Source organism: Spinacia oleracea, chromosome 3 (assembly GCF_020520425.1).
Source record: "Spinacia oleracea cultivar Varoflay chromosome 3, BTI_SOV_V1, whole genome shotgun sequence".
Classification (NCBI taxonomy): Eukaryota; Viridiplantae; Streptophyta; class Magnoliopsida; order Caryophyllales; family Amaranthaceae; genus Spinacia; species Spinacia oleracea.
In genome coordinates, this window is record NC_079489.1 from 46,712,756 (window position 1) to 46,725,049 (window position 12,294).

Consider the following 12,294-nt stretch of genomic DNA (forward strand, 5'->3'; position numbering starts at 1 on the left):
TTTTGCGATGTATTTGACTTTGTTAGGGTTGCTAATTTGACTTTTGTATAAGTTTGTGCTGCCGGGAAATAGGAATTGTGCTTATCATTCCGTTAATGTCTTGTCTGCAAGGGAAAACCGGGAAACATCCGGGGAGGACTCCTTCTATGAAAACCAACACTTCCTAAAAAAAGTCCATGGAGTGAGCTACCACATTAGATGGTCTTCTAGCAAAACGAAAAACACAAGCTTCAAAGGAACAAGCAAAATTACCGTGTGGGTGCCCAATTGGCTCCCAATTAGTCCGCAGTCCAAAAGTCCACTAAGGCTACATACGTCACTAAATCCTTCCTTTGGCCCTTGACCCATTATAACAGAGCTCATCAGTCTTTGTTAGAGAACACTATGTATATGTCGATAAATGACATTTCTCAAGGTACGTTTTTTTATCGTATTCACACACACTTTAACCTAATGTAATATAATAATATATGTAAAGGGGAGTTTTTCAAGACCATTTAGAGCGTCCACGTAGGATTGTCCAGTCAAATAATTTAATATTAATTTATTTTAAATGACAAATAATGAGATGTATTTAGATTTTAGGATAAATGAAAGATGTAATTTAATCAATAAGCAATTCAAAATAAGCTTAATATGTACATTAATCGATAAAAATAACCGGTTTACAAAATTTATCAAAAGTTGGGATAAGATTTGATAGAAACTCATGGAGTTCTTTTGTATCGTAAATATTAGTATATGATCGAGTTACTACTCTACTAATTACGTGCATAATACTTTGTATCTAAATGAATGTTAATCCGTGCATTGCACGGGCTTAAATGTAGTTATCATCAGAGGGGTTTCGTCTTAACCACTCCGCATGCTAGTAACATCATCTCGTTTTAGGCACATTCAAGCCCATCAATCATTACATGCAAGGTCTTCCTCATTCATCGATTAAGCCTAATTTGAGGCTACTTGTTTCATACCCGAAACAATTTGACGCTGTTTTTGGCGAAAATACTACAAAAGCCTTTAAAACCCACTCTTTCTATAACAAGATAGATATCCCTTATTCGGGTTCCAACTCATTCGAATCGTCTGGACGAAAGCTCTACACACAGAGCAGAACAACTCACACCCACACCGCCTAGGGGAACGCGGGCTACCATAACTCGGGCCATGGTCCCAACGGAGGCGCAGGTGGAGGTGTCAATAGCAATAATGCAGATCTATATTGCACAAGCCAATGCCTTGATGAAGAGGACCCCATAGTCCGTCCGAGGTCACTAGAAAAGAGGGCCCAGACTCCGATCAAGACGAAGGTTAAACCTGCAAGAACCTCAGCCTAGCGGTGCAACACACCAGATCACGCAACTCTCCTCCAGTAAGATCTGGAACTCAACTGAGGACCGATTGGACGAAGAGCAGTTGGAATTCTGAAGAAGCATTCAGAAGCATCTAGACCAGTATGGAGACCCGACTCCCCAAAATTTCCAAAGTAACAGGACAACGACAAGCAATATCCAACCTATGTACATTAATCGAAGCAGCGTACACATCAAACTATGAAAGTCAGTACATGAGAGGGTAGGAAACTCAAACCGCTTAAGGGGCGAACCTGAAACTAGAAACATGACCCCTAGGTGGGAAATTGCTAAGGGATTACCTTTCAATTCCTTTGAGACGGTTGTGTTAGGATATGATACATATGAATAAACATAAATCATGCGAAAAAACCATAAAGCCAAGAAACATATTATTAACACATAATCATTTAGCATAATTCAGATGCATACACTTTGTAGCGTGCCCTCACTAGCTGCGCCCAAACCGAACAAGAACAAGTATTTAGGAATCAAAGTGTCGTTCCTCCGTAGATAGCCCACAGTACGTCCGGATCCGCCTTAAGCTTGACCAACTAGAATCACCCTTAAGGTAGTATGAAATTCGGCTATTATGGGGCAAGAGAGTGACTGATTTTTCTTGAAAATCTTACCTTTGAATACTTCAATTCTCTCGTCAATAAATTTGTGACCCTAGGCACATATTTATAGAGTTATGGAAAAGGACTTAGAATCCTATTAGAATACCAATTTAGTTTAATTAGAATCCTGTTAGGACTCTTATTAAATAAAATCTATCTACTAGGATTAGGATTTAATCATAGAACAAATTCTAATAGCTTTAGGATTTGTATTGCACACAACCGTACACGAGCACGAACACGAGCACCACCCGCGCAAGCCTTGCGGCCCATGCGAGCTGCACTCGCTCGCAGCCCAAATGTCGCAGCCCATATTGCTCCGCGCGCGCCAAGGCCTTGCTGGGCCTGGCCTTGCGCTGGGCCTGGCTGTGTGTAATTGATGCGTGTGGTTTGCTGGGCGATGGCCCGGCTTCGTGCTGGGCCTTTTCGTCTGGCAGGCCTCGTCCGATGCTAATTCGTACGATACGTTTCCGATTAAATTCCCGATTTCGGAATTTATTTCCGATACGAACAATATTTAATATTTCCGATTCCGGAATAAATTTCCGTTTCGAACAAATATTTAGTATTTCCGTTTTCGGAATTATTTTCCGATTCCGATAATATTTCCGATTCTGACAATATTTCCGTTTCCGGTAATATTTCCGTTTCCGGCAATATCTCCATTTTCCGATAATATTTTCCGATACGTACCATGTTTCCGTTTCCGGCAACATCTACGACTTGGATAATATTTATATTTCCGATACGATCCATATTTCCGTTTCCGGCAATATCATCGTTTCCGGAGTATTCATTTCTTGCTTATGACGATCTAAGCTCCCACTGAAACCAAGATCCGTCGATTCCGAATATCCATAGATGGAGTATTTAATGCCATTAAATACTTGATCCGTTTACGTACTATTTGTGTGACCCTACGTGTTCAGTCAAGAGTAAGCTGTGGATTAATATTATTAATTCCACTTGAACTGAAGCGGCCTCTAGCTAGGCGTTCAGCTCACTTGATCTCACTGAATTATTAACTTGTTAATTAATACTGAACCGCATTTATTAGACTTAACATTAAATGCATACTTGGACCAAGGGCATTATTTCCTTCAGTCTCCCACTTGTCCTTAGGGACAAGTGTGCATTTCCTAATTCCTTTGTCGCTCGATGCTTGCTCTTGAACATAAGGTAAGAGTTGTCATCCTTATTACGTCCAGAGGTGTTTCTCGGTTTCAGAGTTCAACTGATCAAATAAACAGATAATCATAGCCTATGATTCATCCGAGCACGGCCATGCATTTTACAGTTTCTAGCTCTCCGAGTGGCCTTGTACAAGTTTTAAGCATCTCATCCTGATTTATGGGAGGACAATCCCAATCTTGCGATCTTGAGATTAGACTTCGTTTGATAGGTGATTACCCGAGCGTTCCCTTTATAGCCTCCTTTTACGGTGCGACAGTTGGTCAACGTCAAAGTAACCAGTTCTCAAACAAGTAATCTCAAATCACTCAGGTATTGAGGATTTAGTGTCTAATAATTTTAATGAAATTTACTTATGACAGATTTTCATTTCTTACAGTAAAGTTTCATAGGTCTGTCCGATACTAGTCTTCCCAAAGTAAGTATCTATGCAAATGATTATGACATTTCCATGTCCACATAGTTCAAGAAACAGAACTACTAGTCATCTTGCATTCTAGTCGTCTAACGTTTTCTATGCGTCCATCTTTATAGAAAACTCCGACCAGGGACCATTTTCAACTTTTGACATTCAAGTTCACTTGATAGACATTTCTTAGTCACAGGACTGGTCCTGACAGTCTATCTTGAATATTTCGTCAAATTGAAGGGACTCATCATTTAATACTAAACCAAGATTAAATGGAATATGAAAATACATTTCATATATGATAAATGTTCAACCCCAATGTTTTACAACCATGGGCCTCAAACCCATCTTTAAAACAGTTCATGGAATTCAAAGCTATGCTTGATTTCCGGTGCCACAATGTGAGTGTTGTTTCTCACTTGTTGCATAGGTTTAGTTATCATTCTTTGCCAATCTTAATATCCTTTTCATCGAATGTTCTTCGAGATATGATGATAAGATCTTTTGAGTTTGTTTATTATGTGATCTAGTCTTTCTTACTTCGATAGTGGTTCTACGCATTTTGCAATGAAGAACCATCAAGTTAGCAGACATGTGATCCACCCAAGTTCAGTGAAGAACTCTTTAACTTAAACAACCTTGTTTTATTGCTTCTTAGGCAATAAGTACTTTTACTTCAATTGTATAGGTTGCCAGTGATGCTTTGTTTGGATTTACCTATCCAAGTAGTTCACGGATATGTGGAAGACTTTCCAGCTGTATCTTAGAACATAGAAATTATTATTTTAATTTCCCACGCAACAACTCATGGTCTCCAATCCATGTTGCCATTTCAAAACACGATGCTCTATAGCTCGTCCTTGTTAATGGTTAACTCCAAAGGAACCTTGCTTGATCCTTTGCCAGTGTTTACGCGTGTAGCATCAATATTTAGCATATCTTTATTTCCTTGAATCAAGAACTAATCCTATGTACTTTTCAAGTACCATAAGTTTTTCTTGATCTCAATCTAGTTGATCTTCACTTAGATCAATAGAGATTGGTATATGTTCGTTATGCCTAAAGCCATACGATACGTTTTTGGCGATCCTCATATTATATCATACATGATATATTCTTTTGCAGAATAATTCCCAATTGAATTCTATTCATGTAACTTTAGCTCATCTAGTTTCAGTAGATACTAAATCCAGCTAAATTCTTTGACATATAATATAGGTTAAGAATCTCACTTAGATCCTTTGATGTTTAACTTAGTAAATGCTTATATATAGTTCAAACATTCATTACTTAGATTTATTCACATGGGTCGAATATCTCCAATGGAGTATTTCGTGTTTGATTTAGTAAATGCCATTACTTAATCCAAAACAATATTATAAGATCTTTGTGAATGGATCTTAATACCCAGTATGCACTAAGTTTCGCCTTGGTCCGTCATTGATGAATAATTTTCAAATCTAAGTCATTAGCATTCGAATGTTATTTCATAATAGAGAGATATGTGTGTGATACACATAGGACCAATTAAGTTTTATGCACTCCCACTAAACTTCTTATATATCTATAAGAATCATGTATATTTTATGAAACTAAAATACTTATTAGCTTCACTAAAATACAGTTTTAATTCCCAATTTGCTTGCTTAAATCTGTACTTAGATTTTATAAGCTAGCTTTCCTTTTCAAGCATTTATTTGGATCCACAAATCCTATGACATACCATGTACATAGTTTATTCCAACATTTTATTGAGGAATTGTTTTGTCATCCAATTGCTATATGTACCAATATGCAATTATTGCTTGAATTATAGACTTGAGCTTTACGATTATGCATGAGGTTTCAACACAATCCATGCCATGAATTTGCTTGTAACCTTTAGCAACTAATCTAGCTTTGTGTTGTGAACACAATTCCATGTTTGATGGTTTTTATCCTTAAAACCAACTTGCAACCAATAGATGTAAATCATTCTTGCAAATTAACAAAATTTTAATTTTGTTATCAGAACATTGAGTATGTTTTTATGGCCTTTAACCAATTTAAACATTTGAGTCTATATATGGCCTCTAACCATTTTAGGGAATCTGGGTTTCGTCATAGATTTCTTACATGTCACAATCTCATTAATCTACATGATAATAGTTTGACTGCAAGCTGTAGGTTTCTTCACTATCTAATAGAAGAATCGCATAGCTTCAGTGACCTGAACTCCATGTTTCTTCACTATCTAATAGAAGAATCTCATAGTTTCAGTGACTTGAACTCTATGCCTACTTGGGTATAGAACATCAAACAATAGAATATCAACAGCCACTTGAATGTCCTTTGAATATTCCGTTCTCCTTGAAGCACTTGTAAAGTCTTCTAAGAGATGTCTATTCTTTAAAGCCACTTCTAAAGTCCTTAAAGAATAAGTTCGGATTTTCTGAAGCACTTCGAAAAGCCTCCGGAATGTCCGTTTATGTTTGTTGTTCGCCTCAAAGACTTTCAAGGTCTATTTTCTCCCACTTGTCATTTTTGAAACGAATCTCCAAAAGGACATTATTTCGAGCAAACAAACATTATGTTCTCAAAAATTCATGGTAGAAACAATACCCTTGTGTCTCATTTGAATAAATCATAGTGAAACATATATCTATTCTTGGGCCTTAGTTTGTTGAATAACAAACGCTAAGCTCACACTGAGTTTAGGAACTCTTTAGATATATTATGAAAAGATATTCTGAAATTACTTTTCAATAGCTTTGACGAATTTGGTTTAGTTTGGTGGTAGTTGAGCATTTTGTTTAGAAATTATAGGAAAAATCTTTATGATTCATCATTGATCGAACCATGTACTAATTGACTTCGATCATTCCAACTTAGATATGCCATATCTTATGGAGCTAGATTGTGAATTTGCTACACACAATCATTGATGATCTTTCTTGACTTAAGTAATCATCAACATGATCTAACCTAGATCTTTATGATTTCTTGCCAAGGGGATTTTATACTTCTGAATCTTTGAACTAGCCAAACAGATTCAAATTTATATCACATTGAGTAAATAAACCTATATTCACTCAAATCTTAGTGAAATAATAAAGTCATAAAACCTTTCTTTAGCTTTGAACTCTATTGTCTAGGCGTTCTAACAATAGTTCATATCCTTTGTTACTTTCAACAAGTAAGACTAGCTTGTCTTGAATTGATCTAGAAATCAATCAACTTTCAAAAGTCCATCAAAATAGATCTTATGAATGTTAACTTGTTGATATGGTCTAAGCAACAATGCCAAATATTAGTGGAACTCAAATCAAGGGGTTGATTTGAACCTAGTAAAGTTTTTATTGTTAAAGATTTGTTTGTTTTAATCAACCATATTGACTCAACCCGTAAATGACCATTTCATTCAAATAAAACAAACAAACATTGTTTTTGTTCTTCTGAATGTGAGTCTTTCTGTGTTTGAGAACAGAAATTTAGGTATGCTGATTGTGGAACAAAATAGCCATTAAGTTCCAGCCTTTGAAAGGACTTAAAACAAACTAGATGACCCTACAACTAATGTAGCATTGCCATGCTTCATTTCCCACTTGTAAGCCATTAGTGTAGCCTAGCTTCCATTGTTTGAGTTATTACCGAAGTAAAAACCTCAAGCGGTATATGATACCAAGGAAGTTTGATTGCTAGGTCACTTCTCTTTAAACATAAACTTATAGGTAGAAACGGAATCGTAAATTCCTTTCATTTGTTCCTTGTTTTCCTATTTCTTGTACCCTTTCTTATAGTCTTAAGAATTGAATTCTTTAGTATTGACTTTTATACTTTGTTAGACATGTCCAATGTCACTCCAACAAAGTTCTTACCATTTTGTTTATGTTGAATATTCTGTTTCAACTAGATGATCTTACCAGAAGCTTCTAAAGTTCTCTAAGCATCGATCTATTCGAATGTCTAGGGACTAGACTCATTCCAGAATTAAATGGATAAAAGATGTTAGGTTGTTAACCATTGGTAAAGTTGAGCGTTTAAACTCAATGCTTTATGATCTCAAAACTACATTGTATTTTGAATTCACAAGCACCAATCGGTTTGCCATTCGACTTTGATGTTCGAAAACAACCATAAAAGTCGCTAAAAGAAACGTACATTTTAAATTGTTCATTTTCTCTCATTTCCGTGAATCGTTCTTGGATTCACTACCAATCGAGGAAATTTACTGTTACCTTTCTAAAATGATTTATTGCAGTGCAAGATATTTAATTATAAATAATAATTAAAACATACATTGAAGCATGCAAAGTCTAAACATTTATCATGAGTAATAACTTGAAAATTAAAGCATTCATGCAATTTAAACAAGTTATTAGCATTGTATTCGAATTTATTGTTCCGGCAGGTGTGAATAAAATGATTCCAAGACCCTAAAACCATTGAAGAATTAAGCACATTATGTATTTTGACTCAATTCTAAAACATTTTAGGTAAGCAAAAGCCTTTTGCTAATAGTCTAGAAACTACTCTTGGTTGATAGGTACGTCTAAGAACTTATTAAGTAAACCTATCGATTTTGCCACGACATAAAAGGACTCCTTATTTATATCGTTGAGTTTCACCAAAATTAACATGTACTCACAATTATTTGTGTACCTTACCCCTTTAGTATCGATAAGTAACACCTCGCTATGGCGGAAACCTATTACTAAGATCGATGTAAAGGATATCCAAGTAAGTGTTATTTTGGCATGACACCTTTTAACTCAATTTTTAAGTTTGGAACTTAAGGCTCTTACTATGTTGGTTAGATTTTAAGTGAACTAAAATCCTTAATCATGCAACATAATCAAGCCACAATCTCATGCATATTTAAGACATATTTAAAAGCAATAAATAACTTAAAGCATGCATAAGATAATTGTGATCTGGTATGGCCCGACTTCATCTTGAAGCTTCAACTTCAAAGTCCGTCTTGAAAATGGATTGGAAACTCCGTCTTGAATTTCACCGTGGGAGGCGCCATTTTCTTCAAATAGGATAAGCTATAATTAAACTAATTACAACTATTTGATGATACGCAGACCATTTTTGAATTGAAAAACAAATTTGGTGCTTTAGACCAATTACATTCAAATTAATGGTACGCATACCATATTTTCTATCCTATTTGGACCATACTAGTCACTTCATAACCTACAAAACAGTACATATACAATATATACCATTCACCCATTCATTATCATGAATGGCCCACATAGCTGGTTAGTAATAACACGTTGTATGCATCACATAAATATTTGCAGCAATTAATCAAGGGCACCAATAATCTATCAATTATTCAGTCCTTATTAATTCTAATCAAGTTGTTTAACCTTAAAGGATTTGTAGACCTAATCAAGAGTTTATGACTAAAAATACTCCCACTCAAACCAATAACTTTATATGCTTTACTAATTTTAAACATAAAAATGTATTTCTAGTCTAACCGGAAACATACAAATTTAATTAAAATTTAAAGCTCATATAAAATTATAATTGAATCCATTGATTTAATTTTTTTTTCAATTGAATTAAATGAATTTAAATTAATTCAAGGTTTAATTTTTGTAAAATAATTAGTATAAATTAAAATTTATAATAATTATAATATTCAAAATTAAAATCCGAGAAAACAATTTAAATAATTAATTTTAAATTTAATTAAAATTATTTCCGAACTGAAAATTTGAAATTAAAACGAAACGCATCAATACTTTGCAAGACGAGGCACTTGGGCTTGCGCCCAAGCCCCATCGAGCTACGAGGCCCATGACCCGTGCCTATTAATCGTCGTACATAGCCCGCACAGCCATACGCACCCACGCCCATGCCACGCACACACGCAGCCTTGCGGGCTACGCTGCGCGCAACAATGTTGCGTCGTGGCTGCTGCTCCTTGGCGAGCTTGGTGCGTCGTGGCGCAGCGAGCTGCTGCCCATACGCATCGTGCTCTTGCTGTGTGCCCATGCCCTCGCCCATCGCCCTGCACGCACGCCTAGGCGCAGGGCCTTGCGTGCCGCATAGCTCGTTGCTCGCTGCATTCGTACCGCACGGGCGACGAGCTCCCTTGCTCGTCGTCGCGTGCCCGCACTATACAACACCCCTTAAGGGTAACACGTAGCTTCCATTGCTTTGTGCGTGCAACATTTATGGGCGTTTTCATAAAAATTTAAAATTTTTAATTTAAAATTAATGACAAATTAATAAATCATATTAATTTCATAATTTTAGGGCGAAAAATCGAAAATTTATTAATCAATTAATTTTCGATTAACATGGATTCAAATATAGGTCATAAAAATTTAAAATTTAACATAAATTAACAATTATTATGGTGGTTTTTAATCATGGGTACCTAATTAAATTATTAATTAATTATGAAAAACAAATCAATTCTAAATTATTCGAATTTCAACAAATTAATCATGATTACAAATTAGGTTGTATAATTAACAAGTCTAGGCATTCAAAGTTGTTAAACATATACTGTAGGCCAATCAAAAACTCAAGATTTATCAACAAGAATCGCAAATATTCAATTTAACATTTTAAATTTACAAACTTTTGCGTTCGAAAAACTAAAACCTCCGAAAAGTCATAGTTAGGCTTCGAATTTGGGAATTCTGGGTTCGGCCAATAAAGCCTATTTTTTCAAAATTTTAGAATGTCTTTTACATGCGGAATTGACACAAAAATCACTCGATTTGGATGAGTAACGAAGAAACTGCCGAAAAACTGCGTACATATAATTAAATAAACGCAATTTGCAATTAATTACGAAAACTAATCACCCCTTTAATTCCTTGCAAATTTGTAAAATTTAACCAAGTTCATGCAATTTAGATTATGAAATAATAAGAGGCTCGTGATACCACTGTTAGGATATGATACATATGAATAAACATAAATCATGCGGAAAAACCATAAAGCCAGGAAACATATTATTAACACATAATCATTTAGCATAATTCAGATGCATACACTTTGTAGCGTGCCCTCACTAGCTGCGCCCGAACCGAACAAGAACAAGTCTTTAGGAATCAAAGTGTCGTCCCTCCGTAGATAGTCCACAGCACGTCCGGATCCGCCTTAAGCTTGACCAACTAGAATCGCCCTTGAGGTAGTATGAAATTCGGCTATTATGGGGCAAGAGAGTGACTGATTTTTCTTAAAAATCTTACCTTTGAATACTTCAATTCTCTCGTCAATAAATTTGCGACCCTAGGCACATATTTATAGAGTTATAGAAAAGGACTTAGAATCCTATTAGAATACCAATTTAGTTTAATTAGAATCCTGTTAGGACTCTTATTAAATAAAATCTATCTACTAGGATTAGGATTTAATCATAGAACAAATTCTAATACATTTTTTTTGCACACAACCGTACACAAGCATGAACACGAGCACCACCTGCGCAAGCCTTACGGCCCACGCGAGCTGCACTCGCTCGCAGCCCAAATGTCGCAGCCCATATTGCTCCGCGCGCGCCAAGGCCTTGCTGGGCCTGGCCTTGCGCTGGGCCTGGCGGGGCTTGGCTGTGTGTAATTGATGCGTGTGATTTGCTGGGCGATGGCCCAGCTTCGTGCTGGGCCTTCGTCTGGCAGGCCTCGTCCGATGCTAATTCGTACGATTCGCTTCCGATTAAATTCCCGATTCCGAAATTTATTTCCGATACGAACAATATTTAATATTTCCAATTCCTGAATAAATTTCCGTTTCGAACAAATATTTAATATTTCCGTTTTCGGAATTATTTTCCGATTCCGATAATATTTCCGATTCTGACAATATTTCCGTTTCCGGTAATATTTCCGATTCCGGCAATATCTCCATTTTCCGATAATATTTTCCGATACGTACCATGTTTCCGTTTCCGGCAACATCTACGACTTGGATAATATTTATATTTCCGATACGATCCATATTTCCGTTTCCGGCAATATCATCGTTTCCGGAGTATTCATTTCTTGCTTATGACGATCTCAGCTCCCACTGAAACCAAGATCCGTCGATTCCGAATATCCATAGATGGAGTATTTAATGTCATTAAATACTTGATCCGTTTACGTACTATTTGTGTGACCCTACGGGTTCAGTCAAGAGTAAGCTGTGGATTAATATCATTAATTCCACTTGAACTGAAGCGGCCTCTAGCTAGGCGTTCAGCTCACTTGATCTCATTGAATTATTAACTTGTTAATTAATACTGAACCGCATTTATTAGACTTAACATTAAATGCATATACTTGGACCAAGGGTATTATTTCCTTCAGGTTAACCCAGTGGGAGCCGCGGGTGGGATCATCCTACTATGGAACTCGGGTGTTAACTTGTTTTCAGTAGTATCGAAGGATCCCATAGCAATCCATGGAGTTGTCCAGGTAAACACAAACCCTCCGTTTCTTTATTTCTGCTACATATGCTAATTGTAAATTTAAGGGAAAATCGAAATGTGGAATGATTTGGAAAACATGTGTGGAACAATTAATATGCCTTGGTTAGTTGATATTAACGAGATTTGTTATGCTCATGAGAAATTGGGGGGGAACCCTCCAAAAGAGTATAAGATGGGAATGTACAGGAAAATAATTATTTGAAAAACCAACCAACTTATTTTCAACTGCTAAAACATGACAATTATCAAATAAAATCATTGAAAAAATATTAACTACCCCTCAGCAAATAAAACCGT